The sequence below is a fragment of the Panthera leo genome, chromosome E2 (genome assembly GCF_018350215.1).
Source record: "Panthera leo isolate Ple1 chromosome E2, P.leo_Ple1_pat1.1, whole genome shotgun sequence".
In the NCBI taxonomy this organism is placed as follows: domain Eukaryota; kingdom Metazoa; phylum Chordata; class Mammalia; order Carnivora; family Felidae; genus Panthera; species Panthera leo.
In genome coordinates, this window is record NC_056693.1 from 53,002,817 (window position 1) to 53,029,542 (window position 26,726).

Here is a 26,726-nt window from a genome sequence, read left to right on the forward strand (position 1 = left end):
GTGGAGTTCGACAGTGAAGGACTCAATTCTGGTTCAACCTCTTACAGCTCATGACTTGGACATGTTACTAACTTTCTTGAGTCTTGGTTTCTTCCCTAGCAGAAAATAACAAGGGGCTTGCCTTGTGGGTTTGTTGTGAGAATGGGAATCCCATGTAGCTTAGAGAGCATACTGTGTGGAACAGTACAATTACCCAATAATTCGTAGCTGAGTGAGCGGAGGGATGGGTGGCTGGATGATGGATGGAGAGATGATGGGTAGATGATGGATGGATGGTGGGTGGATGATGGATGAATATAGCAGGGACTGTGTTCCTAGATAAGGCAATGCTATACATTAGGGCGAGGGGTTCTCTGTATTTTCTCACCAGAGTTTAGAAGGGACCACACTCTCTTCTACGCTCCCCCCTGCTGGTTCAAGATTGTGGCTGTGTGTGGGTCCATATTCACATACACCGCCCCCCCCCACACACACACACACTCACACACACACCCAGTGTGAGTTACTACTCTGCTTCCCAGGGGTCATCCATCTCAGGGTGGCTGTCTCAGTGTGAGTTACTACTCTGCTTCCCAGGGGTCATCCATCTCAGGGTGGCTGTCTTTGTCCTCCTGGGGTACAATCAGTTGCAAGTGTATACACCTGAGAGAAAACGGAACCCCAAAGTTGGATAAGGATGTTATCGCCTCCATCTGTATTTGTTGTTCTTTCTTTCTTCCTTTCTTGTCCTTCCTTCCAAGATTTTATTTTTTAGTAATCTCTATTCCCAATGTGGGGCTTGAACTTACAAACCAAAGATCAAGACTGAGGCAGCCAGGACTGCCTCCATCTACATTTTTAAACACACATCTTAGTTAAGAGGTAAGTTATTCTATGCACTTATTTTTTAAACTAAAAATCCTGGGCGCCTGGCTGATTCAGTTGCCCAGGGATCAACTCTTGGTTTCGACTCAGGTCATGAGCTCACAGTTCCTGGAATGGAGCCCCCACATCGGGATCCGCACTAACAGCACAGAGCCTGCTTGGGATTCTCTCTCTCCCCCCTCTCCGTGTCCCTCCCTTGCTCATGCTCTCTCTCAAAATAAATAAATAATCTCAAAAAAAAAAAAAAAAAAAAAAAAAAAAAACACTAACAATCCCAAGTAGGAGGAAAACAGGTAGAAAATCCCAACACTTACAGGCTTGACTCTTCTTTTCTGAACAGCAACACCAAAACGGAAATCAAATATAATCTGGAAATTCAGGCTATGGGTTTCTTTTTCTGCCCCCCCCCCCCCAATACTTCTGTACTGAGTGAGACAGAGATGAGGTCGTGTGACTGGGCAGGTGACAATTTAAACGGTTGGATCTATTTTGCGGGGCTGGTTTGTCCTTGTCCCTCAGTCACGGGAGAGGGGGGAAGTTTGACAAAGGAGGAAGGTGAAAATGTATAAAAAGGCCACCGTTGAAAAAGGGACCCGTTGTTCCTAGGGGAAGAGGCTTCTGATTTCCAGTTGGTCCGGAAACGCTTGCTTCCTGTCCAAAACCGGAGCGCTGGGACAAACAGCCACTCCCAGGGCAATGGGACCTGGGAAGGAGGCGGCGGATAGGCCTGAAAAGACGCATCGTTGGGGGAGCCGTGGGGCCTGCAGAGTGCTGCAAGGCAGCCTGCAAGAGCCACGAAATGTGACCCCTGGGGTCTGTTCCTTGCGTCTCCAGGGCTAGACTCGCCCTGGAGAGGCTGGGAGGCCTGACATATGCTCTGGGGGACAGCGAACTGGAAAGCAAAGGCACTTTTGAGAAGGGAGCCAGAACTTTCCTCGGCCCTCACACAAGGCAGTACCAGGGCATGGAAGAGCTCGGGTCATCACAAAATCTGCACACCTAACACACAGGACAATGGATGGACGGAGAAGGAGAAGAGAGTAAGGAGAGAAAGGGGAAAAGGAGAGAAGGAGAAGAGAAAGAGAAGGAGGACCAAGTAGAAAGAGCCACCATTTCTTCCTAGGCTACGAGGAAGGCATTGCCTGTGACTCAGCAGTGGAATTCAAGGCCCTGAAGGGAAAAAAGCAGAGGGAAAGAGAGCTGGGAGATGCACAGATGACAGTCAAAGGGGATAAACTGAGGAAGTATTTACTCTGTAACTAGACACTGTCCAACATCCTCTGGTCCAACGTCCATTGGTCCTTTTCAGGACCTCCCCTGAAACCAATACCTTCCTGAACCCTATTTTCATGCTATGGAAGCTGAGTCTCAGAGAAGTCCGGGTCCTTGGTTGCTTTGTTTTAGTGCTTCTGACAAGAAAAGCAGCAGGTGAAGACCCCAGCCCAACACCAAAAAGGGGTGAGGATCCTCTGCCAGAGACCCTGGAAGCACGTTACAACAGGGGGAATGTGGGGAACACCTGACGCCATCCAGGGCCTGTGGAAGAAAAGGGGAGATGGTGAGGCATGGGACCATGAAGCAGGGCTGTGGGGTGACGACCCACGGGAAGCTCCTGGGTGCAGTTCACCATGTCCCTTCATGGGAAGAGCTGGCTGAAGCTTAGCCAAGGTAGCACTCATGCTGGGTGGACAGGGTGCACCTAGAGGCACATGGGCCTGAGGCAGCTACGGTGGGGGCCTTGTTGGGTGAAGAACCTCAAGGTGACCACCAAGACTGCAGCTGAGGAGAGGAGAAGACAGAGGAGCATGGGATCCAAGATGTAACCCTGTGGGTCATGGAAGGTTGTATGGATTCTATTCTTAGTGAGATGGGAAACCACTGGAAGAGTGAAAGCCAAAGGAGTGCCAAAATTGGACATGGGGGCAAGGTCTATGGGAGCTCTTTGTACTTGGTATTCAACCTTTCTATAACCCCAACACTGCCCTAATTTAAAAAATGTGTATAGGGGCGCCTGGGTGGCGCAGTCGGTTAAGCGTCCGACTTCAGCCAGGTCACGATCTCGCGGTCCGTGAGTTCGAGCCCCGCGTCAGGCTCTGGGCTGATGGCTCGGAGCCTGGAGCCTGTTTCCGATTCTGTGTCTCCCTCTCTCTCTGCCCCTCCCCCGTTCATGCTCTGTCTCTCTCTGTCCCAAAAATAAATAAAAAATGTTGAAAAAAAAAAAAATTTAAAAAATGTGTATAAAAATCTCTATCCACCTATCATCTATCCATTTATCCATCCATCCATCCACCCATCCTTTTTCCATCCATAATTCTTCCATCCATCCATCCATCATCCATAATCCAACCACATATCCATCATCCATCCATCTATCCATCCACCTATCCATCCATCCATTTTCCATCCATAATTCTTCCATCCATCATCTATCCATCCAACTATCCATCCATCCACCCATCCATTTTCCATCCATAATTCTTCCATCCATCCACCTATCCATCCATCCATCTTCCATCCCTAATTCTTCCATCCATCTACCTATCCATCCATCCACCCATTTTTCCATCCATAATTCTTCCATCCATCTACCTATCCATACATCTTCCATCCCTAAGTCGTCCATCCATCTACCTATCCATCCATCCATTATCCATCCACCCACCTATCCATCCATCCACCCATCCATTTTCCATCCATAATTCTTCCATCCATCTACCTATCCATCATCCATCCATCCACCCATCCATTTTCCATCCATAATTCTTCCATACACCTACCTACCCATCCATCCATCGTCCATCCATCCACCTATCCATCCACCCATAATTCTTCCATACACCTACCTACCCATCCATCCATCGTCCATCCATCCACCTATCCATCCATTCATCCGTCCATCCATTCACCCAGCTATGCTGTTTATATGTATCACTAGTGGTTTATTTAAAACAGTGTATTTTACTAACTTCTCTGCATCTTATATTTCTACTTAATATATTTTGGAAATCTCTATTAGTCAGCCGATAAACACATAAATCACAGCACTAAGAGCTGCTAAATACCCCATTTTAGTTAGTATGCATAACAATTTCTCTTTTCAAGGTTTGTAGGTTTCCATCATGAATATATATGTAAAGCACCTAATTATTATTATGTGAAAAAAATTAGACCCGGCTTTCATCACATCTCATTCCCTAAATGCGGGAAAGAATATGTCTCTAAACTAAAATTCAGGATTGCTGCTGCCTTTACCTTCACATTTACGTCTTTATGTGTTCCCTTTAAGGCTTCTAGTCTGGACATACACGCACCACTGAAGTCACGTGGCTGTTTCCGCTGCCTGGGTGAAAAGATCTCTGATGCGCGGCAGTAGGGACAGCAGACCCTGGGTGTTGTAAGCAGAAGCAGAACAAAAATAGGACGGGGCTTTGCAAAGGGGAAATGGAGCTGAGAACCACATGGGTCTCTAAGAAAGCCCTCCGGGCCTGTGGTTCTGAGGGCCCATGAGGGAGGAAGAGGCACTGAGGAAGGAAGTCCACAGGAAGCCAGGCACGCTCGGCCACATCCAGGCCCGGGAAGAGAAGCTCTGGTCTGTCCCCTCTATGTCCCAGCTCTGCCAACAGGGCTCGGATGTTTACACAGCTTGGCTGGCAAGCGTGTTGGCAGGGAGGACCTTGCCCGTGAGACCCCAGGCCCTGCTGGGGCTCTGAGACCAGCTCTGATGAGGCCTTCTCCTGTCTTCCCGTTCCTGGCTAGATGTGCCCGGGGCCAGGCCAGCACAGGGCAGGAAAAGACCTGGGGAGATTGGCCAACACCTCTGGTACCTTGGCCCCAGCGTGTAATTCATTCACAGTGGGGGCCTCGGGGCTGGCATGGCGGATGCCCGGCCCTGGATCTCTCTGGGGATGCGTGCTTTTTTAGGCCCTGGTTTTGAGATCAACTGTCTTCCACAGAAGAATCAAACCTATTTTGCTTCTTAGGTTCTGCTGAGTCTCTTACTGAATGCCTCTTCTGTGTCTGCCAGTGAGAATTCACTGGGCAGGAAGCTCCACCCCAGCTTTGGGGGAGGGACATGATGGAGAGAGGGTGTCAGACTACCCCGAGCAGCAGAGGGGAAGGGGGGGTATACACGGAGCTGGCAGTTGGACCTGGGGACCCCTGCCTCTCGATTGCTTTGGATACGGCCGGGAACTTAGAAGGGAGCTCTCCCGAATCAGGTTCATAAGGCAGCTCTGCGACCTGCCCGCTGCGTGATCTGCCGAAAGCTACTGAAATTTCATCGGCCTCAATGTCTCCTTCTGTAAAATGGGTGTAACAGCCCCACTTCCCTCCTATGCTGGTTGGGAGTTAAACGCAGGTAACATACGTACAGGTACAACAAAGATCACCGATTAGCAGAAATCTCTTTCCCTTCTCTCGGGACCTCGGTGTCCACATTTAGAAAATGAGGCTCGCTCATTAGAGGAGATGTTTTCTAGGGAATCTTCCAACTGTAAAGTTGTACAATACAACTGTTTGCTCTGTCTGTTTGCTCTCATATCTACACAGCTTATGACCTAAAAAGGTATGGCCGGGGGGGGGGGGGTGGCATCATGCCTGTGTGACTCATGCAGTCATACAAGACACCACACTCCTAAGTTGTCCGTGCATTCAAGCTCTGCTCTGGCCGTCTGGACTTCTCAGTATTGCTTGGACAAGGGGCCCCGCGTTTCTCCTTTGCATTGGGCCCTGCACAGTGACTAGCGGGTCAGGCCTGCAATGTAGGTGCATTTTGCAAGGTCACCACTGCCTCGAGACTCTAGGCGTGTGTGTGTATGTGTGTGTGGTCGGGACGGGGAGGGATTCTTTGGAGTTTTAGCTTGCTACACCTAAGAGATGTGTCTGGTAGCACCGACTGCCGAGGAAAAGCACGGGTGATTATGAGAGATCTCCAAACCAGGCCCGGCCCCACCGAGGGGAGAAAGCCAGTCCCAGAGCAGTGGCAGCTGGGAGCCCAGAAAACAGCAAACAAGCTGACTCATGAAAATCTCCCACTTCAGAAGGCTGGATGGTGATTTTTCTCTGCCTTACTCTCGTGTCTCTCCCAGATGATGTATGAATGGCCTTATTTACCTCTTCCCTCCAAACCTTCTCCTTTATTATTTTTATTAATGCCATGCCAACCCCGAAAAGGTGTTTCCTTTACAAAAAGAAAAAAAGGAAAGAAAAAAAAAAAAAAAAGAAAGAAAATTGCTGCCCCCCCTCCCCCGCAAAACCTCACCTCATTCACACAGCGGAAGGAATAGGTTCTTCAAAAATTGTCGGATTTGTGTGTGTGAGAGAGAGAAAGAGACTCAGAGACAGACACTTAAAATGGGTTTGTTATGTGCGAGTCTAAAATCTGAATATAAATAGTAATAAATTCAGGTCTTTATTTTAGAAAGGCCAGAGTACCCAGGAAAGTTTTTTTTACCATCTTTCCTGACTACAAAGGCATTGCTACATTTCATGCATTTTAATTTCAAAAGTAACGGGAGACACAGCTGCATTTACAGCTAGGGAAAACACTGAGCGTCGCCTGGTAAAACAAGCCCGTTACTGAGCTCACATTGGGTCCCTGCACCCACTGCTGTGTGTGTATACCTGCCATTGTCATTGACGGGGTGCTAAGCACTTGGCATTTCATGGGCCATTGACTCTGCAAAGCTCCCTAGCAGACAGGTGCCTTCCAGTGACAGAGGATAAAGCCGAGGCTCCCACAAGGTCACACGGCGCATGCCAGAGCCCGCACTGGAGCCCAGATCCCTCCGGCCTCACCTGCCCAAGTTCTCCATACACTCCTCAGCTTGTGTGTATAAACATGAGCCACTTTGCATAGCTGGAGCAAAAAAAAAAAAAACAGTGGTCTCACCTCCAGGCTTGGCAAGATTGCTGATCACTTATAAACTCAACATCTCGGGGCAGAAAGAGATTTGAGAGGTCATCTTTCTAACCTCTCACCCCGTACCTGAATTTATCCTCCATTATCTCCTATTAGAGATTTTTTTTTTTTTTTTTTTATTACTCCCCATGACAGAGAACTCCCTACCTGTTGAACCTGAATAGGACCTACCGGACCCTGCACAACTACCTGAACTCACTACCTCTCCCAGGATCCCCGATCTCTTTGAGCAAAAACATTTGTTTTTACCTTGAAATACAGATCTGTTCTCTTCCACCCTTGACTCCAAGCTGGAGGCACAAATGACAGGCTCCCCAGTCTCCTGGACTCTTCCCATCTTAAGGTGGAGCCCCTTCATTCCCCCCCCAGTTGCTTCTCCTATAAGCCAGTTTCCAGGCCGTTTTCAAACCAGTTGATGGAGCCCACCTCTGGCTGAAGAAAAACTTGCAGCTCTGTTCACTTGCACACGACTTTGCGGGGGTTGGGTATAGACTCCTGGGCCAGCAGGGCAAGAGGTTCTGCATTCCACGGAGGGGACGTGATCATGGAAAACAGCGTGGCTTCTCAATCTGGGGCCACGTCAAGGGGTCCTCTTTGGGGAGGAATGGGTGCCCCACTTGGACCTGATCTCACTCGCCATCCAAGCTGCGTCCTTCCCGAGCAGGGACCTCTCCCTCCCTGGCAGTGGGGAAACTCTTTGAAGACCCAGGGAAGGCGAGGGTGTGCCGTTTATGAAAACAACTGTTTAACAGCTCCCAGAGCATCCATATTTGAATGGGAGGGAAATAATGGTAAAAACATCATCAAGAAACAGATGTGCCTGAGTCAGGTTTTGTGGCAGGAAAAAATGTGGGTTTGCCGGTATCGATTTCATTCTTCCAACTGATGACAATGAATGGCTGTGCCTTCCCGGGATGCGCCGTCCCGGGGGCTCTGCAAACGCACCCTCCGCCCTGACCTGCACACGTTCCTGGGGGCTGGGGTGGGGGTGGGAGGTGGCCGTTGGATATCACGCTACTGCTCGTGGGCTCGTGTCCTCACAAAGTGCTGACTACTGCCAAGAGGGAGTGCCATTCCCCTCTTCCTAATGCACACAAAGGCACCTGTAAGGACTATAGCAGCATTGCGTGAATGCATGTGTGCAAATGTGTGTGCAAGCTCACACATCCACAGCAAGGCATGCCGGGGTAGAGAATGGACCAGGCCCTATGGCTTCAGCAACGGCCCCTCTGACCGTTCAACCCTGCCCCAGGCTCCGACGTACCACGTGGAAGACGGGCCACACGTGTTAGGGGCTTTAGAGCCATGGACACAGGACTTTGAATCCCAGTTCTGCAACCGATTCGTTAGGTCGCCAAAGACACGTGACAAAACCTCACTGAGTATCAAGTTCCACGAGAATAAGAAAAGGCAGTCACCTTGCGGAGGTGTCGGGAGGATGTGAGATAGTAATATATGCACGAGTTCCCCATGCCGTTCCTGGAATGTACTAGAAGCTCCATTTTACTGAGCTTTCCGGAGGTCACTGTGCAGGAAAAGGCACAGAGACCACGATCGAGCAGAGTGGTTACGTACAGGGACTCTGGAATCAAGCAGCTTGGAATAGGAGTCCCAGTTCTACCTTTTACCAGCTGTGGGATTCAGGGAAAGTTAATTAACTTCCCTGTGCCTCGCTTTCCTCACCCGTAAAATGGGGACAATAATAGCACCTAATTCATGAGGTTGCTCTGAGAATCAAATGAAATAAACCAGGGCAAGGGCTTAGCTTAGAACCTGGTGTTTAGGATGCGCTCAACATATTCTAGTTAAGAACACAGCTTTCCCACCACAGCCCAAGCTCTTCCTGCCACGGGGTAGGCTGTGGCTCATGAAAAACGCCCTAGATGCTAAAACCCCAGCCTCGTCCAGCACTGTTGATCTCCCAGGCACATGAAGACACAATGAGGCCCATCAAAGGAAAGAATGAAATCAATAAAGAGAACACCTCTCCCCCTCCCACAGAAGTAGGACATCTGATAGCTGTTCTCAGCGTCTATTCTAACCTTCCTTCCCGTATATTTCAGTAAGTTTAATTTCTGCGATGTTTAACAGTTGTTTTTAGATAAATCACAGTCGCACTTTCTGGCCCAATTCACAGGCCTTTTCACTGCACAGGGAAATCAGTTCTTCCGGCTTGTTGGAGAAAAGCAAATGTGTCCTCATTGTCTATTCATGGTGGTGTCGCCAGGAAGGGACCTTGAACATGCGACTTGTCAGACATCCCATTACCTATCATTCAAATGTGTAGCGGCATTCTTTTTAAAATGGATTGTTATTCAACTTTCCTTTCCTTTTTTTTTTTCTTTTTTGTGAGGGAGTGGTTTGCAACACGGTCTCATGAATACCAGCCTTGTAAAGAGGAGCTGGTGTGCCTAAAAATAATAGAAAGTTTTCTCAGCACGAGTGCAAATATAACATGTACACATGATTTCAAAGGATGGCTTCCTGAATTTCTTGTCAGCTGAGAATTGAAGACCATCTCAGCCTGCTACCCAGAGCTTTGATTTGCCCAAGCGCATCCCTGCATGGCACCAGCATCACCACGTTCATTCCAGAAGAACGATTGAAAATTCAGGCTTGAGTGGCAGAAAACGCTGGGTTTGAAACGGAGTTCTGTCATTCCCCTGGACATCCTCTGTCTGTTCCTGCAGAGCTGATCTCCACTCTTCTCTACCCAGCTCCGGACCCCGGGAGGCCGTCGCGTGTGGCATATGTCCACTGGGGACCCCACCCCCTTCTCAACGCTGGCCGGATTTGACCAATGGAGGGCACTCCCGGAGGCCAGTGCCGGGCAGATCAGAGCATGTTTGGGTACACATTCTCCAGGCTTCCTTCCCGATACACGGCATGTCTGTAATAGCTCTTTTCCTTGATGGCAGCCCTCCCCTTCGCTAGGACCGCCTCTGGGTTCTGACTCGATGGTCCCTTCAATGACTCGTCAACATGACTCTGCTCAACCGAGCATCGAAGATGCCTCATCACTGGCTGTGTCATCAGGTCAGTGCCTTCCCCTCTCCAAGAAGGTCGGATAATCTTTCTCTGGACTTTTCACTGATGAGCTCTCAAGGCTGCTAAGTGGTTCAAAACCCAAGCTTTGAACTCAGACAGACAGACCTTGTAGGACTATCGTGGGGAACCCTGAAAACCACCAGCAGCTCTTCTTACGGAGCAAACCATGTCGCGTAGCAGTGAGGAATACGGGTTCTCCGGCCAACTGGCATGCCTTTGACCCTGACACCAACTCTAACCAGCTGCCTGACGTTGAGAAGGCTGCTGGATCTCCCTCCGCCTCAGTTTTCTCATCTGTGAAATGGTGACTACAGTGTCTCCCGCAGTAAGGTCACCGCGAGGATCCAATCAGTTAACACACACCCAACACTGAGAACAGTGCCTGGCACACAGTAGGTGCTTTATAGGCCTCAGCCAGTAATATGCACTTATTATACACAGCGAGTTTACAAGCTCCTGCCAACAGAAGAGCCATGGAGCACACATCTGGGCACCACCAGCACCTAGCATATGATAGAGCCTCCATAAATAAAGGTCTACTGATATTAACTTATTGCTGCTCCTACGACAGATACTGATAACATGGTCATATTCTAGTTTCCAAAATTCTTCAAGCTTATCTTTAAAAAAATTTTTTTTTAATGTTTATTTATTTTTGAGACAGAATGCTAACAGGGGAGGGGCAGAGAGGGAGGGAGACTCAGAATCTGAAACAGGCTCCGGGCTCTGAGCTGTCAGTACAGGACCGGATGCGGGGCGCGAACCCACGAACTGCGAGATCGCGATCTGAGTCCAAGTCAGACGCTCAACCGATGGAGCCACCCCAGCGCCCCTTCACGCTCATCTCTGCTGGTCCCCGTAACGTCCCCGTGGCAGGGATGCGGTGATCATTCCTTTTATATACTTTAAGACTACCGGGGAACAGGGAGGTTCAGTGACTTGCCCAATGCCACACCGAACAGACTAGCACACCTGTAACTGTTACTCAGAACTCAGGAAACCTACCAACAATATGACTTCCTTAGGGATATCCAAGGACAGAGGGGCCCCCAGGAGATGGGGCGCCAAGTATCTCAAGCTCTGAAGACAGGCTGGGCATGCAATTGGGGTAGGCTCTGCCCATGACAGAGAGCAGCCGGCGTCTGTCACCTGCATGATCTAAACCTGATGTTATAGGGGGGTAGCCCCCCCAAAGTTTCCAAGGAGAGCTATTCCCAAGGGCCCTCGGCTCCCACCCTCAAGCCCGCGCGTACCAGCGGCTTTCCCCGGCACCCGGAGGGTTGTCATCTCTGGGGCACCGTGCCTTGGCCCCCAGCCTGTCTCTTCCTGCCTCTCAGCTGCAAGAGAAAACACAGTTCCTTATCGCTTATCATCACTAGCTCTCCCCCGGCCCGGCCCTCGGGGACCCGGAGGGCCTGTAACCCGGGTAGCCTGGCAGCAGGCCAAGCCAGGCGACCCGGCCCTCGCGTACCCAGGTTTCCTGCCTGTGGTTTGCACGGCTGTAGCTACTCTGGTTCGCACTTCCTGTCCTAGCCCACGTGCCGTCATGACTCTGTGCCTCCTGTGGATGCTCTGGGTTCACAGCGCAGGTAGCCAGCCGTGTCCCGTGACCTGTCGCCAGGTGGGAAAAGAAACTAGAGCCCCGGGTCCTTGTGAGCGGTCCCCTATCTCCACTCGGCCCTCCCAGCCTGGCCATACGCCTCTACCCCCACCCCACCTTCTGGGGGGCGGGCCTCTGTCTCACACCGGCCAAGTTCTAGGTCTTCACAGGTTGAGCTGGGCAGGAGGTGATGCTGGAGGACTCTGGGGAGACAAATCTGCACTGAACAAACACCCCAAGGACACGTACCTGTACTTCGAGCCAAAAGGATCGCAAGTCTATTGTAAAGGACCAGGGCTCCTTCCGGTACTGGATGCCCACCGAACACCCGAACACCCTAGAATTCTCGCGGTGGCCTAAGAAACCCTTCAGTATCTGGCCCCTACCTCCTTGCCCCGTGCATTTCTCACCCGGGCTGATTCCACCCTGTGCTCCTTCCCACCTCCGGGAGCCGGCCCAGGACCCAGAAAGGGCCTCTCCCGTGCTATCCTCTCCATTCAAGCTCTGTCTCTCGCCCACAGATTCTGAAACCCCCGACGCGAACATGAAAATGCCTTCTCTTGTTGACCGTCTAACTGGTGCTCCCCAAACAGTGACCAGTTTGAGAGAAAAGCGTTGTTCTGGACGCTAACCAAGTACAAAAGCAGACTGGCTTTGGAGCCCATCAGATCTGGTTCTAAATCCCAATTCTGTCTCTTGGGTAGGCTTGGGCTACACCCAACTGTCTGCCCCAGCCTGTTTGCGCACACCCAGGGCACCCACCAAAACGTGCTACTGCTGATTAACAGTACTTAGCATTTGAAGAACATTAGCCACGGGCCTCCAGCCCAGCTCAGCCCTTCACCTGTTTATCTCATTTCAGCCTTACAGAAACTCGGGAAGTAGGTGTTCGTCGCCTTGTAGATGAACAAAGCTGAGGCTCCGAGAGTTTAAGTAAGGTATCCAAATCACTCAGTAATGCTAGAGGGTGGCTCCAGAGAACTCTCTCCTAATCAGTGTATTATACGTTCCTCTAGGATTCAATAATGTCGTGGATTAAGAGTGAGGGCACATAGAAAATGCTGAGACACTGTTCGGTGGGGACAAAGATCACAGTCTGTTCAAGGGCTTGGGAGACCGAGAGTGCCAAAACCAGCCAGGCTCCACAGTGGGTACGGTCCCTCTTTACTTTCAGTTAATAACATCACAAAAGATCATCGGATCTTAATGGGACCCCGAGGGGGTTAATTACATGGTGGGGAATTGTCTGTGAGCTCAACCACTGTTGGTTTAATAGATGTACCTTCAGAAAAAAGATATATAGCACATTGATCTTTAAAACGGAAAAGTAAAGATCTCCCAAATGCAGATGAGGAAAAGGGAAAAGTCCTCGCTCAGCATTTAGACCCACCATTAATCCTCGGACACACTTCCTGTAGGATCTCCGGGTCCTTCCTGTTGTGGACTCCGGAATTCTGGGTCTCAAGGCTTCCGAACACAACGGTTTCCCAACCACTCCGAACAAGAGCCTCCTCCTTCTCCTTAGCGTCACGGGGGAGAAAAAAGCAAGCCCCCCCCCCCCCCCCCACCAACACTCCCTAAGCACGACTAAGCACCAGTGAGCGGTGTCTTCCCTGGCAAGAACCTCCCACATGCTCGTGTCTCCAAGACTCAGGTCTGCGTGAAGAGAGACGTAGGTGAGGTCAGGGTACAGAGAGCACATGGTCAGAGAAGCTGAGATGTGCAGGGGGTCAGAGACGGCATGCTGGGCACAGGAGACTCAGAGAGGCTGAGTATCCTGCTTCGAGGACACACAGCCACTTTGAGGTAGAGCCTCGATGGAAACCCAGGCGGTTGCAGCCCTGAACCCATGAACCTTCCACTGCCCCAGCGTCATTTGATCTCCTCAAACCCCCTCTCAGCTGGGCAGAAGTCACATTTCTTGTTTGCACGAGTCTTCCTATGTAGGCAAGACGGCGTCTCAAGGACTCCGTTGCACGCAGGAGTCATAGGCTTGCAACCAGAGCCCGTCCTCCTGCTCAGAACTGCTAAAGGAGTTGTGTTTTCACCTCCAGGGTCATGCTCAGACGGAAGGAACAGCCACCCAAAAACACATGCAACTGAGGAGCCTCCATAAACATACACAACTCTCCCCGTGCCTGGTACAGGATGGGTATGTCACAGCCGTCTAGACTATGCCCTGCCCCTAAGAAGTTTACAGTCAAGCCACTGGAGTCAAATGCACGCATGAGGCGTGTGCCTGAAGGCCAAACAGAGTGATCGCTATTAGTCTCAGCAAATGATTTGAGAGTCCAGAGAAGCCCATGATTAAATCAAAGAGGCTTCTTGCATTGGGATCAATCCAACAATGGTTTTGCTTATCGGGGCTGTGGGCACAAGTCGTTTACTGTCACCAAATGTCCTAAGGCTGAACCGGATTAAGACACCGAATGCCTGGAGATCCTTAGAAAAAGTTGCTTCATAAATACCACACAGTTGGAGAGCTCAGAGGAGCACGGCTCCCTGGGAGCACCATGCTTAGATTTCCAAATTCCAAAGACAAAACACGAGGTCTTCTGCCTCAAAATCTTACCCAACGCAGGGACAAAGGCAGAATGATGGAAATAGAATTTTGAGGCTTGTCTGAATGATTATAGGCACTGGAGCCATAAAAAAAAAAAAAAATGCTACTGCCAAGGGATTTCTCTCGTGGCATCTGTTTTCTTCTTGTGCTTTTCCCGATCCATTGGTCAATAGTTTTTGATAATAGATATTACCATGAAATTAGAGCACCGGGCTTTCTAAGTGGCAAAATCAAAGTAGCATCTATTCAATTCAATTAACTATTGACCTTCTGGCCATGGTCATTCTGATAGGAACTCTCCACGGTAGCTAAGAGGAGTACACCCTTCTGTAGCTGCTCCCCTATGGTGGGTAGTGACCCTTCTTCCATTGGGAGCAAGTAAACTACTTGTCCCCCTGTGCCCTGAATCCAACTCTCACACAGGCTGGGAGATTGAGCTGAATCTCTGAAAGTCCTGGAAGAAATTTGACGCATCTTATTTCTATTTGCCCAACATTCATTAGGCATTCATTCATTCAAATGTTTACTCCCAAAGGCCCACCATAGCAAGAAACATTGCTCAGTGGGGAGACTGGATTGGTGACTGGAACGTAGTTCACAGAGTTTACAGAGAAGTAAACAATGAAGTTCGGCAAAGCCAATTCTTGAGACAGTGGTAACAGAGGTGGGGAGCAGTGAGCTCAACATGTATTAGAAACCCCACTGTACAGAAGGGGAAACTGAGGTACAGAGAGGTTTAAATGGCTCATCAGATGTCACACATCCTTCAAGCGATGAGCCCTTGAGTAATGTGTCTCAACGAACAGCAAGGCCTATGGACCAACTCCACCCCATGGAAATGAATTTACTAGGCCAATAACAGCCTATCATTAAATGGCTGGTCTTTCAACTTGCGGGGGGGGGGGGGGCTTAAAAAGTTTATCGTGGTTTACTTCTTTTTTTCTCTATCTTGGAATAATACAGTTGTGATTATCCTGTGATTATCCGCATGAAATGGCCTTAAGCCATCTAGTATAAATATACACAGATCTCCCAGACATACTTGGATTCCCCCAGATATACTCAAGCCGACTCAGGCCCTGCAGGATTTGGGGAGCTTTTGAAGGGATGCCCTGGCATCCAGCTGTGCCCATCAGCATCCCCAGATGCTTTCCCTACTTGATAAACCTTCTGATCCCTGTTCAGGTCAGTTTCAATGGGCGAACGGAAAGCCTGGCCAGAGAGCTAAACGACTTACCCCTTCTGCAGGGGAGTTAATTTGCCGCATTAGCTGGGGGCTATGAGATACCTTCTTGCTCGGTTTCCCGCTCCACACTGACCCATCTCTCATAAGGATTACGCCTTCCTCGGCGACTTTGAGGCCGGTTTTCAGGTGGGGATTTATTCGAGACGGGCAAATGAAACTTATCTAGCCACTAGCCTGATGCAATTATTCCTGTGTGGTCAGCCAAATGAGAGCTCAGCTTGAGATCCCAAAGGTTAAACCTGGCCATCCAACGTCCATCCAGGACTCTGCAATTTCCAGGAACGGCAGTAGGACAGGAGCATTGTATTCGTTGCTTGTTTCCCTGTTATTTCACTCGGTCGCATCACAATCTTTGGTCTGATTATGTTTTTTGTTTTTGTTTTTTCCCTTTGAATGCTGATTTCCTCGACAGCTAAATGCCTCCAGATACTCCTTTGGAGAAACACAGACCAAACATAGAAACCATTCAGTTATTGTCCAGCAAAAATATATATGTGTGTGTGTGTGTGTATGTATGTGTGTATATATATATATATGTCATTATTTTCTGTCCCCAAAAATTCTTTATCCCATTGGATATGGGCATTAGATAAGATTAAGTTCTTAGGCAACATCAACTTATGGGGTGGACAGATTCTGTGCTGTTTAACTGTGTCAGAACAACATTTATATCTGCTTAGGTAGAAGACAATGTGGCCAACATACACACAGATAGTTGCATGAGGTTCGCTTTAAGTAGAGCAGCATTAGGTTGCTTTAAGGTGACAATTTCTAAATGAGAGCAAAACTGTGTAATAAGATTTAAAAAATTGGACCCATTCTTAGTTCACCAGCTCCCCAGCCAGTGACAAAATATGCCATTAGTGGCCACAGCACGATTCTGAAAATATACCTTCCTTACGATTTAACGCTTTTTTTTTTTTCCCTGTGAGCTAAAAATTACAAAGCCCCGGATTTCATCGCTCTTGCAATCTATTCTTTTCCCCTGACTTCCTGTTTTCATGAAATTTTAATCAGGCACTTAAAATAAATAGCTATGCAGAGCTTGTCTGCCTCCCGCAATACCCGGGATGGATGTTTTGGGTAAAGTGATAGTCCAGAGACCTTGAGAACAGTGAATCCCATTCTGACTTGGCAAGACAACAGAAAGTGAAACATGGCCCTGTCCAGGCCACGCACTCGAAGGGGACAGAGCGGTCTCAGAGGATCAAAGATGTGATAGGTTGGGTCTTTTTTTCTTTTTTTTTCCTTCCAAATATTGACAGCGACTCAGTCAATTTGGAAAGGCAAGCAAGATAAAGCTAGACTAAATGATTCCAAGAGAGAGAAGAAAAGGAATGACGCATGGTCAACTTTTCAAAATCCCTTCCAAGTTGAAAAATGAATCATTCATTCCATTTAGGCAGCTACTTTCCATTGCTCGTTGGTTTTGATGATGTGTATTTGTGTCTCCTTCACATAAGCCAAAAAGATGCCTAATTCTTTGAACCTTCTAAGATTTTCCTTTTTCCCTTTCCTATCATGGTTATATCACCAAATGACGTTATAGAGAAACACAACATATTTGTTCCCAAACCATTATATTCAGAAGATGTCTTTTGTAGCAACAACTGTAGGTTCCATGGAGAGCCTAAGGACTCTCCAAGAAGGCGGTAAGACAACTGGAGAAAAAACACCGTTACAAACATTCATACCCTATGACGTCAAAGTCCCTAGAGACCTGGAAAGAAGACTTCTTGGAGGCATGGGAGGAAATCAACTTCCTTGCCTTAAAATGCCCAACTTCTGTGTGACAGTAGCTAAAAAGCATGAAAGGCTCCTCGTTCATTAATAAAAACGAAACGAAAGGATGGGGGAGTTAGCATCATTCGACCCCATGACCAATACGCGTCTTGTCTCCTTCATCTCAAATGAACAGGTTCTTGGTTACTGCACGTTCTGACCTCCTTGACTCTGGAGGTCCAGATCCTGGTTTTAAATCCTGAAAGATGGGTCCTGTAGATGACTGTCGTGCTGGGAAATGCTTTACAACTGGCTCTCCCAAACAAACAAACGAACAAACAAAAAAAAGGAGGAAGGGCTCGATTTGTAGTTATTTGCTCATTTCTATGATGTAAATACTCCCACCCTGGTCAATTTCAAGCTCCCATAATGTGACCAGACGTGGAGTTGGGAGAAGGTATGAAGCAGTCCCTTACTATATAGTACAATAGATATAAATCCTAACAAGGGCATAGATCATAAAACAACATGCCACGAAAACTAGGAAGGGAGGGTTTTTGAGTACTTAGTACCTTTTTAAAAATAAAATTTATTTGATTTTAGGTTACCTGATTTAATTTTTAATAATGGCTGTATATAACAACAGACTCGCTAAATTTCTGAAAATCTGACGGTTTAAAAATTTAACAATAGGCCCCTTGTGAGCCACTACAAGCCAGCTCCAACACACCAGTGTTGTAGGGGAACCTGGCTCCATTCAGCTGGAAATGGCTGCGTGTCATTTGTGGTGTAGTGAACTTGCCCGTTTCCAGGGATAGACCATATTTTTGGATCTGTACTAGAGAGATTCAGTTTGTGCTTGGTCCCTCAAAGCTTCCCCCCCCCCCAATACAATTGCCCACAAAATGTCATAGCTGCCTGGTTTCTTTGATATAAGGTTTCATCTGCTTCATCGTCTCCAAATATAGCTCTAAGCTGGCCTTCTTACCTTGCTTAAGCAGAATCTCAATAACCTCAAGAAGAGAGGAATCAACTCCTCAAACAAAAGAAGTCATTCAGCTTTACGGCATCTCGCGCCGGACGATCTTGAAACTATTTCCTTTCCTACAGGCCCAGAGGATAAAGTTCCACTAAGGCAGAGAAAGGAGACTAAATGTCCAGCAAATGACCCCCTCTGATGCCAGTATCTGGTGACCTCGTGAAACAGGGGGCCGGGGGTGCTTCCACGCCGATGTGGGCCCCCACATTCCAACTCATAATCATCAAAACCACTTCTCAGAGCAGACCGCTGGGGAAGCATCTGTAAAGATTCGCGGAGCAGTCTGAAGAAGAGAGTATTATCAAGGCAATTAGGGGGAGCCCCCGAGAAAGGGCTCTTAGTAAGATGGGGCCAGCAGCGCACTGGCTCAGGACCCACCAGAAAGAAAAAAGGCAAGAGTTTCTAAAAAAGAGTTTGAGGGTTCAAGTTGTCAGGGGTCTCATATTCCGAGAGTTTTTCTCTGCCCGCCCCCCCCCCCTCCGGTCCTCGGCCATATCCAAGTCCAAGGTGCCGGCAGCCCTTTGCTCCTTCTCATAGCAGCCCCAGGAGCAACGGGATGATTTTCTGGAGACCTGCTCGTGGAGAAGAACGCCAAGCTCAAGCGGCTGGACGCATCTAGCTTCTGTGAGCCACTCACACTATCAACAGACACCGTCCCAGTGGCTGGGAAATCATCCTGCTCTTGGCAAAAACCCTGCCACTTGGGGAGGAACCGAGCGAAATCATCCAAGCCAAGCAAAACCGAGCAGAGCGGGGCTCTCGCTGTACTGAAATCCAGATTCAGCATGAAGGATCTTGGCAGGACTACAGCTGGGCTCGGCCCTGGTTAATGTCACAACCGTATCTCAAATAACCCGTTCTCTTAATAAAACACAGTTTGACTCAAGGCTTTGCGATATCAATTTGAAGGGAGGAAAGAGGCAACAAGGAAGCCAGCGGAGAGCTTCCTGCTAGGAGCGCTGTTACTGAAGACGTACGCGTATGTGCATTTCTGACAGAATAATCCAGAATTCTGAAAATGAAGCAGGCCGTCTCTGGCCTCTTCTCTGTAATCACTAACTACTCAGGGATTTCTCGGAGCCGGTTGCTTGCAATAACTCGCTTTCTCTTCAGTCCCATCTAGACAGCTGATGTGACCCCGTGCAAGATTTTCCTGCATTTGTGTATTTATAGGGTCTCCTCCAGATCCACTGAGCAGGGGGTGGTGCCAACAGGAGGAAGAGAAGCTGTCAGAAGTTTCTATTTTCGTTCCTACCTATAGTCTTAGCAAGCCAACCCAAGTTCTTCCCCCAACTGAGACTAAAACCACCTTAGGACTCAAGTGCTGAATCAGTGGCATCCCCAGGCAGATTAGGAAGTGGGAGAGAACCGACTGGAACTCCTGGTTCCAGAATGAGAGATTTCAAGCTCCATCTAGGCTCTCTTGAATCAGCTATACCTTCCCCTGGGCCAAAAAGTGGGAAGGAGGTTTTCCTGTGGATTTGGACCGACCCAAGTTAGAGCCTACCGTCCATCCTTCCCAACCTGGGTGGAAACACAAAGAGGAAGACAGAGACATCAAGAGAAACATACAGATGAAAGTAATCATTCAGTCATACTCTTAATAACTAGAAAAACCCTTATTAATATTTTGGTCCTTTTTTTGTATCTGGTTTTTGTTTTGTTTTGGTTTTTGAGGCTTACATAAATACACAGACCCATGCACATTTGTGTCAATGCCCAAAAAACTCTTCATAGAATAAGGTCCTTAAATATTTCACCCTAATTTTTAATTTAGGAAAGCTACTTAGCTATCTATCCTGAGTCTGTTTCCTTGTGTATGGAAGGAAGGAGGGAGGGAGGGAGTAAAGTAAGGAAGGAAGGGGGGAAGGAAGGAGGAAAGGAAGGAAGGAAGAAAAATTGAAGGAAAGAAGCAAGAGAGAGAAAGGGAGCGATAGAGGAAGGAGAGGAGGGTGGAGGATAGAAGGATGAAGAAAGTCGGATGAAGTGTATTCAAAACTGTACTATTTTAGCAATTTTGTGTGAAGTTGTAATATTGAAAAATAGGTGTTTTTAAAGAGCATGAAGGAGAACACTAACAATAATATCTCAGAGGGTGTTTTGGCAAGTGTTAAACGTAACATGTATGTATAAACACTTCATGTAGTGCCTGGCAGGTGACGTTTAATAAATCTTGGCTGAATGCATAGATGGGTAGATATTAAACACCCAGTAGATGTTATTTTGACTCAGTAGATGTTATTTTGACTCAATTTCAAACGAGGGATGATGCAAATGTTGCCCATCAAGTGTCAGCAGAGAACAGGCCTCACGAGGAGCTAGAACCATGTTCGGGCCCTCAAACGGGTGCCTGTTTATCTCTACGCTTCCTTTAGTTTGAGAAGGACCCACGACACATCCCCTCCTCTCATACAGGGAGCGCGACACAAATGTGTGGCGCATTTTCTGAGGTCTCTCGAGCGCTTCAAACGGGCCAGGGTGCGGACGCTCGTCTCTAGCCATCCAGAGCCTTTTCCATTTGCCTAAACCATCACATCAGGGCCCTAAAGGGCCTACTCAAAAATCAGAGCCCTCTGGGGGGCATTAAAGGAAACAGATGTGAACACTGGGAGACACTTAAACCCCACCTTCTCCAAGAACATTGAAATGCCCTTGGAAAATACATATGGAGCATGCAAAGCGAAAAATCAGGATCAAGTATTTAAGGGCATTATTAATTCTACAAAGTGTGTTTCCAGGCCTGCACCCAAATGTGGATGGATGCGTATATTTACGGATGCCTCAAAAAGACAGATATAAAGAGAGCGCAAAATAAGGATTTTTTTTTTTCCAGCTAAGAGGACGACTGGATGAGGGTTATCTTCATCGTCGTGTTTTTCTGGATTTTCTAAATGCGCTCTGCTGTACCACTGTCACAATAAAATTAAATAATGAAAATGAGAAGTAGTAAGAAATTAACGATTAACGGTGGTTTGGCATCTCCTTTCAAAGTTAGTTATCGCCGCCTCTTTGCATCATTAGTATATTGGAGACAGGAAAGTACCAGGGAAGGAAGGAAGGGCAGTTGATTACCTTGAGCCATTTCCCTGCAACCAGAAAGCCCCAAGAACCAGCCAAACGTTGTCTGTTAAGGAGACGACACTAGGCGCGGACAGGCCCAGTGACAGAGAAGCAGCAGGTTTGCAGAGACCTGTCCCATCAAGAGTTAGCCATGAGACGATTCCGGGTAAGGTCACGCCTCCCCTAGACCTCTTTTCCTAAAATTCCTCCCCTCGCTCAATGTTTGGAGGGTCAGCTCTAAGTACGAAGCATGGACTTTGAACATCTTAGGGGCACCTTCCTAGCAGAGAATCGCCAGGTAAAATACAGGGCAGGCCAGGTCAATTGAATTCCAGATAAACACTGGAAAACTATTAGCATAAGTAGGTCCCGATATTGCATGAATGGGACCTACTTATATTGAAATACGTATCTGCCATTTAACTGAAATTCAACCGAACCGGGTGTCTCGTGATTTTATTTTGCTAAATCTGGCCAGCCGGCCCCAGCAGCTCAGAGAAGTACCCTGGGGCCCCCGAGTCTCCCCCAGCCCCGCATTTCTCCCATCACTCGAAGGCAATGGGGGGGAGGGGTGGAAATAGGCCCCGAGTCCAGACTGCAGGAAGGCAGGAGGGTCGTGGACACACGAAAGCCTCATCACCATGCTCTGCAGCGTCACCTCAGACAGCATCACCCTGAGCCACCGAGAGACACGTCTCTTGAGCACGTAAGACAGCTGAGCCTTGAGTAGCTAGTTGGATCAGAGTTTCACTGAATAAAGCAAAGAAAAGCCAGGCGAATGAGTGACGGGCGGGCCGGGCCGTGCATTTCGGGTGCAGTTTGTTTCCACGGGAATCACTAAATCCAATAAGATTTTCAACTGCTCAGTAGCCAAATCAAGTGCTCTCCACTCTGCAAAGGAGCCACAAATTATCTGGACTATAAACTCGGGCAAGGCGTCACAAGTGAGACACAGGTGAAATAAAGTATCCTCGTCAGATCATGGGTGGGGGACAGGTGGAGGTCTTGCAAGCTTTTGATAAAAGCTGAATTGTGATCGTGGGGGAGCTGGGGACATGCTGTCCTCACACAGACCTCTGTCGGGCATGGTAGAAGGAAAGGTGCAGGCTGAACTGCTCGAGGGTGTGTATGTAGTGCCCGGGCCTCAAACATGGACAAAAATAACACAAAGCAATCACTCAGGGCCTCAGATGTCTTTAAAGAAGCACATGGATGTTGTCTCACCGTCCCCAAGCGGCCAACATACCCATGTGGTCAGTACCAGCTCTGGACAGTTAAAATAAAGAAAACAAATATCCAAATATCCAATATCATCGCTGGGAGCTGGCCTCTGGGTCTTTGCCGACATCTGAACTGCTTCACATAACCTCCTGGCCTCTAAAAATAGATATTCTGTGGTACATATAATTTTTATAAGATGACTAATACAGGAATGCCCTTTGGGATAACTTAGTGTCTTAGTTTCTTTCTTCTCTCTCTCTCTCTATATTTATCTTCTCTTCACTGGCCTCTTTGTATCAAAGTTAGACTGCAGCCATGGACCAAGAATGTTAGCCAAGAAATTATTTATCTGTTCCACAAGGGCTATCATTTTTATCAAGAAAACAGAAGCTCCTACTTTCAAAAGGAGGGGGGGGCAGAGTGAGAGCCCAAGACCTGTTTGGCTTCTCTGTCTCTCAACGTCAACTTTCCATATGAAGACCCAAGGGCTTCCTTGGTTCTCAACTGCTTCGTTTAGATACAACAGAATCAGAAATGACTGGCCAGTTGATGGACTCTAAAAAAAATGCCTATCTTCAAGTTTGCTGCTGTAACCCCCCAATAATAAGGGCAAGGCAGTCATTCACAAGCACTGAAATCTTAGTCTGAATTTTACTCATCTTCTCTGAATCGTGTGTGTGTGTGTGTGTGTGTGTGTGTGAATGAGAGAGGAATAAAAATGGGAAAATAGTTGGACATCAGCTCAGACGCGCATAACCTGATCTTTCGTCTGGAGGTGAGGATTCCAGAAACGGAACCACAAGATCTACAGGAGGAAGAAGTAAAAGTGATCCATTTCTCACTCACTGTCACCTTTCTTTCAACGAGAGCATTCAACTCCAGCGACCTCCGCACGACCTCCCGGGTGATTAGCTCCGCTCAAGAGGACGTGGAGAAATGAATTTTCTTATCCAGCGGTGTCCTCCCTTCGGAGATCGCATCCCGTCCCCCTCCTCCCCGGCCATCCAAACAATGACTGCTAAGCCCAGCGCCCTGAACAGGCCTTGGGACACCCCCTTCACCCTTCCTGGAAGACAGCACAGCAGGAAGGGAGACAAGAGAGGCCAAGGACAACCATGGGAAACTGACGCCCTCGGCTTCCCGCACCCCCTCCCGCTCACCTGAGGTCCTCGCTGCTGCTATGCTTGAAAGCTCGTCTTAGGAGATCTCTTTCCCTGCCATGACATTTGAAATCACAATCTGCTGAGGAAAACAGACCAGAATCTACTCTGGCAGGTGACTGGCCAAAAGTTGCCTCCTTGGAAGTATAGCTTGGGGACAGATGACGAGATTTCATTCTCTTCTTTTTTTTAATGTTTTTTTTTTTTTTATATATATTTTCGAGAGAGAGAGAGAGAGAGAGACCATGAGCAGTTGGAGGGGCAGAGGGAGAAGGGGGCGTAGGATTCGAAGCAAGCTCCAGGCTCCGAGCTGTCAGCCCAGAGCCCGATGTGGGGCTCGAACTCACAAACCATGAGATCATGCCCTGGGCCGAAGTCAGACGCTCAACCGACTAAGCCACCCAGGTGCCCTGAGGAGATTTAATTCTTAACCTCTGAAGTTGCGTGTCAGTTTGTTTTACTTCTTCCAATGAAAACAGAATCCACGTGTGATTTTACACTCGCTAAAAATGTAAAATTTTTACGTTTCACTTTTTGTAAAAAAAAAAAAAAAAAAAAAAAGTCAGATGCTAGGCACACTTCTGGTTCTACATCTTCCTGTCTCCCTTCATCTTATTGTGTGACCGTGTGATTTTTGCTCTTGTGGACAAAGGAGTCGGGCCAGCAGGACACCTGAACGTAAGAGACTGTGTATCACTCGGAAAAAGTGCCAGAAAGTCTCCCCGAAATGCAACGCCCCAGAACTAACTCAACGCCCACGTACCTGTAGGTTTTGATGCATTACATGCAGTATCCTATATCCCCAAGACTGGTGATCTACAGAATATGGCCGAGAGCACCCTCCTTGAAGATTAGGAACCAGTTGTTAACCTTTCAGGGCATTGTCTATAAGGGGCTAGGACGTGCAGGCCAGTGAGGGAGACTCGGAAAGGAACGCCCAACATTTGAGCCCAGCTTCATCCATGGACCGTGGTCTAGCTCTCAATCTCCCCAGGCCTCAATTTTAACCTTCTTACTCACTGGGGATGATGACAACCACACCGATGAAAATACCACCTGCCTCATGAGCTCGCTGTGAGGGTCCCATGTATTACTTCTCAGGAACCTCCACTCTTGCTTCCGAGTCCTGCGCAAGGATTCTGAGCCTCTTGGGTGACGCCTTCCTTGACCCACTTACGACAAGTTTACTCTTCAATGCTTCCTCCCAGAAACAGCACTGGTCACTTCACGTATTTTAGGGATCACATCAAGTTACAGGACCGTGCCTAACCTCGAGAGGTAGGTGGAAATACCCTTAGGTCCAGGAAGGGAAGAAGAGGCGTCAAGATTAGGGAGTATCAATCGTGTTTCTCACCCGTTTACACATAATCGGAGGCGTTATTTGGAGGATTGGAGACGGCATCTAACCCCGCTTCTCCCATGCCACCACAGTCCCGCGTGAGATCTTAACGGAAACCATTAAGAACATAAATGGAGACAAAGCCAGAGCTCTGTGTTCATTACCTGCTATATGCTTCTCTCTCAGGGCTGATGGTATTTACAGAACCAGGATCATGTCCAATTCACCCTTGGTTCTACATGCTACATGCAGAACGAAGGTGCTCAATAAAGACTTACTAGATAGACAGACTGATACATCGATACATGGAGAGATACAATAAAAAAGAACGGAGAAGAAAGAGAAACCCCTCTTAAGCTAGGAGGCATGAGAATGCTAGTGTTATGTTTAACACCGCAGGGAACAGCTCTTACCATCACTGCTTGGAACAGGCAGTATTAATTTTTATAAAACTTTGGCCCAGGCAGAGTCTACGAAATTGTAGAGCGTGGCATTCATTGCCAATTTCTTCCAGTCAACGACAGCAGCAACCAAAGTCACATACGTCATGGTGGCGTTGGTAGGGAGACCTCCTGTGGGTACCCCGGACTTCGATACACACAGCAGGCGTCTGCGAGGGCGAGCGTGCATGCGTGTGCACGTACCTGTGTGCGCACATGTACCCAGAGGCCGACCGTGTCTGCTCATCCACAAGATCCTAGGAAGATCATGCTTTCAACCTGACCGACCAGCACATTTTACTAAATGACAAAGTGGGTCATTTGGGGAATCGGTTCTCTGCTCAAACCCGCTTCCAGAGACACCCTCAGACAAGCCTTTCTAACTTTGGAATCGCCTGATTTTCCTCCGCGAGTTTGCATGAACAGGTTCACCCAAACACACACCGATACCTGATCGTATAACATCAGCACTGTCAGCCTCTAATCGTCATCGAGCGTTTACTGGGCCGGGCAGTTTGAGGAGTGTTTCATATTCAAACTCATGCTGACTTCTCACAAGAATTCTAGAAGGGGTGCCCATTTTACAGCCGAGGACGCTGGCTGGCCCTTGGGAAGGTTAAGCAGCAGGCCCGAGGTCTCAGAGCGGTCAACGCTGGAGCTGGTCTACGAGCTCGGCCAGTCTAACCCCAAAACCAGACTCGTTACCCTTTGTTCTTGACCAAACCCGACCATAGACGGATGTCACTCTGACTTGGAATCTGCTCCGGAGCTCTCTGAACCCCATCAGTCTTGTTCAACTAGGAACAGGTTGTTTGTGGCACAGGACCTGAGAACAGATGCCTCCTGGAAATTCTTCAGATGCCATGAGATCTGCCACCTTGAAATGCCAAAGCAGCAAAATTCAAACCCAGGGGCTGTGGGTGCCAGAGAGACAGCTGGCATCTTTTCCGCCCCACCAGATAAGGCCAGGGATGGTCATCCGAATCTGAGAATGACAGGCACCATTGTCTGAGCACCTCCTAGGTCTCAGGCCCTGGCTTCCAGGCGTGATACACGTATGCAAGGTGCCCATCTGACACGGACACTATCTCACCCCCTTTCACAGACGAGGAAGCTGAAGCTCAGGAAGACAAAACAACTTGGGCCTACAGTTAATGATCTGAAAAGTCAGACTTGGAGTCCTTATCTGTGTGGCCGCTCACTGTGAATTCTATTCTAGATCTTGTACTGAGAGAAAGAAATAGAAAGTACTACGTTTCCTTTTTAATTTCCAAGACAATTTCCAAAAAAGAAGAACACAAAGGATGATTACTCCAGCAAATGTGAAAGTTTAACATAAATATCGTGCAAGTGTTCTGTCCTATTATAAGAGTCAATAAACAGGTCAAGGAAATGCAACACCCTTGAAACATTTGTATGTGTGTGCGTGCGCGAGAGAGAAATTAAAGCCAATGAAAGATTCATCAGAACCAATGGAGAAAGGAAGACCCTTTTGACAATGCTG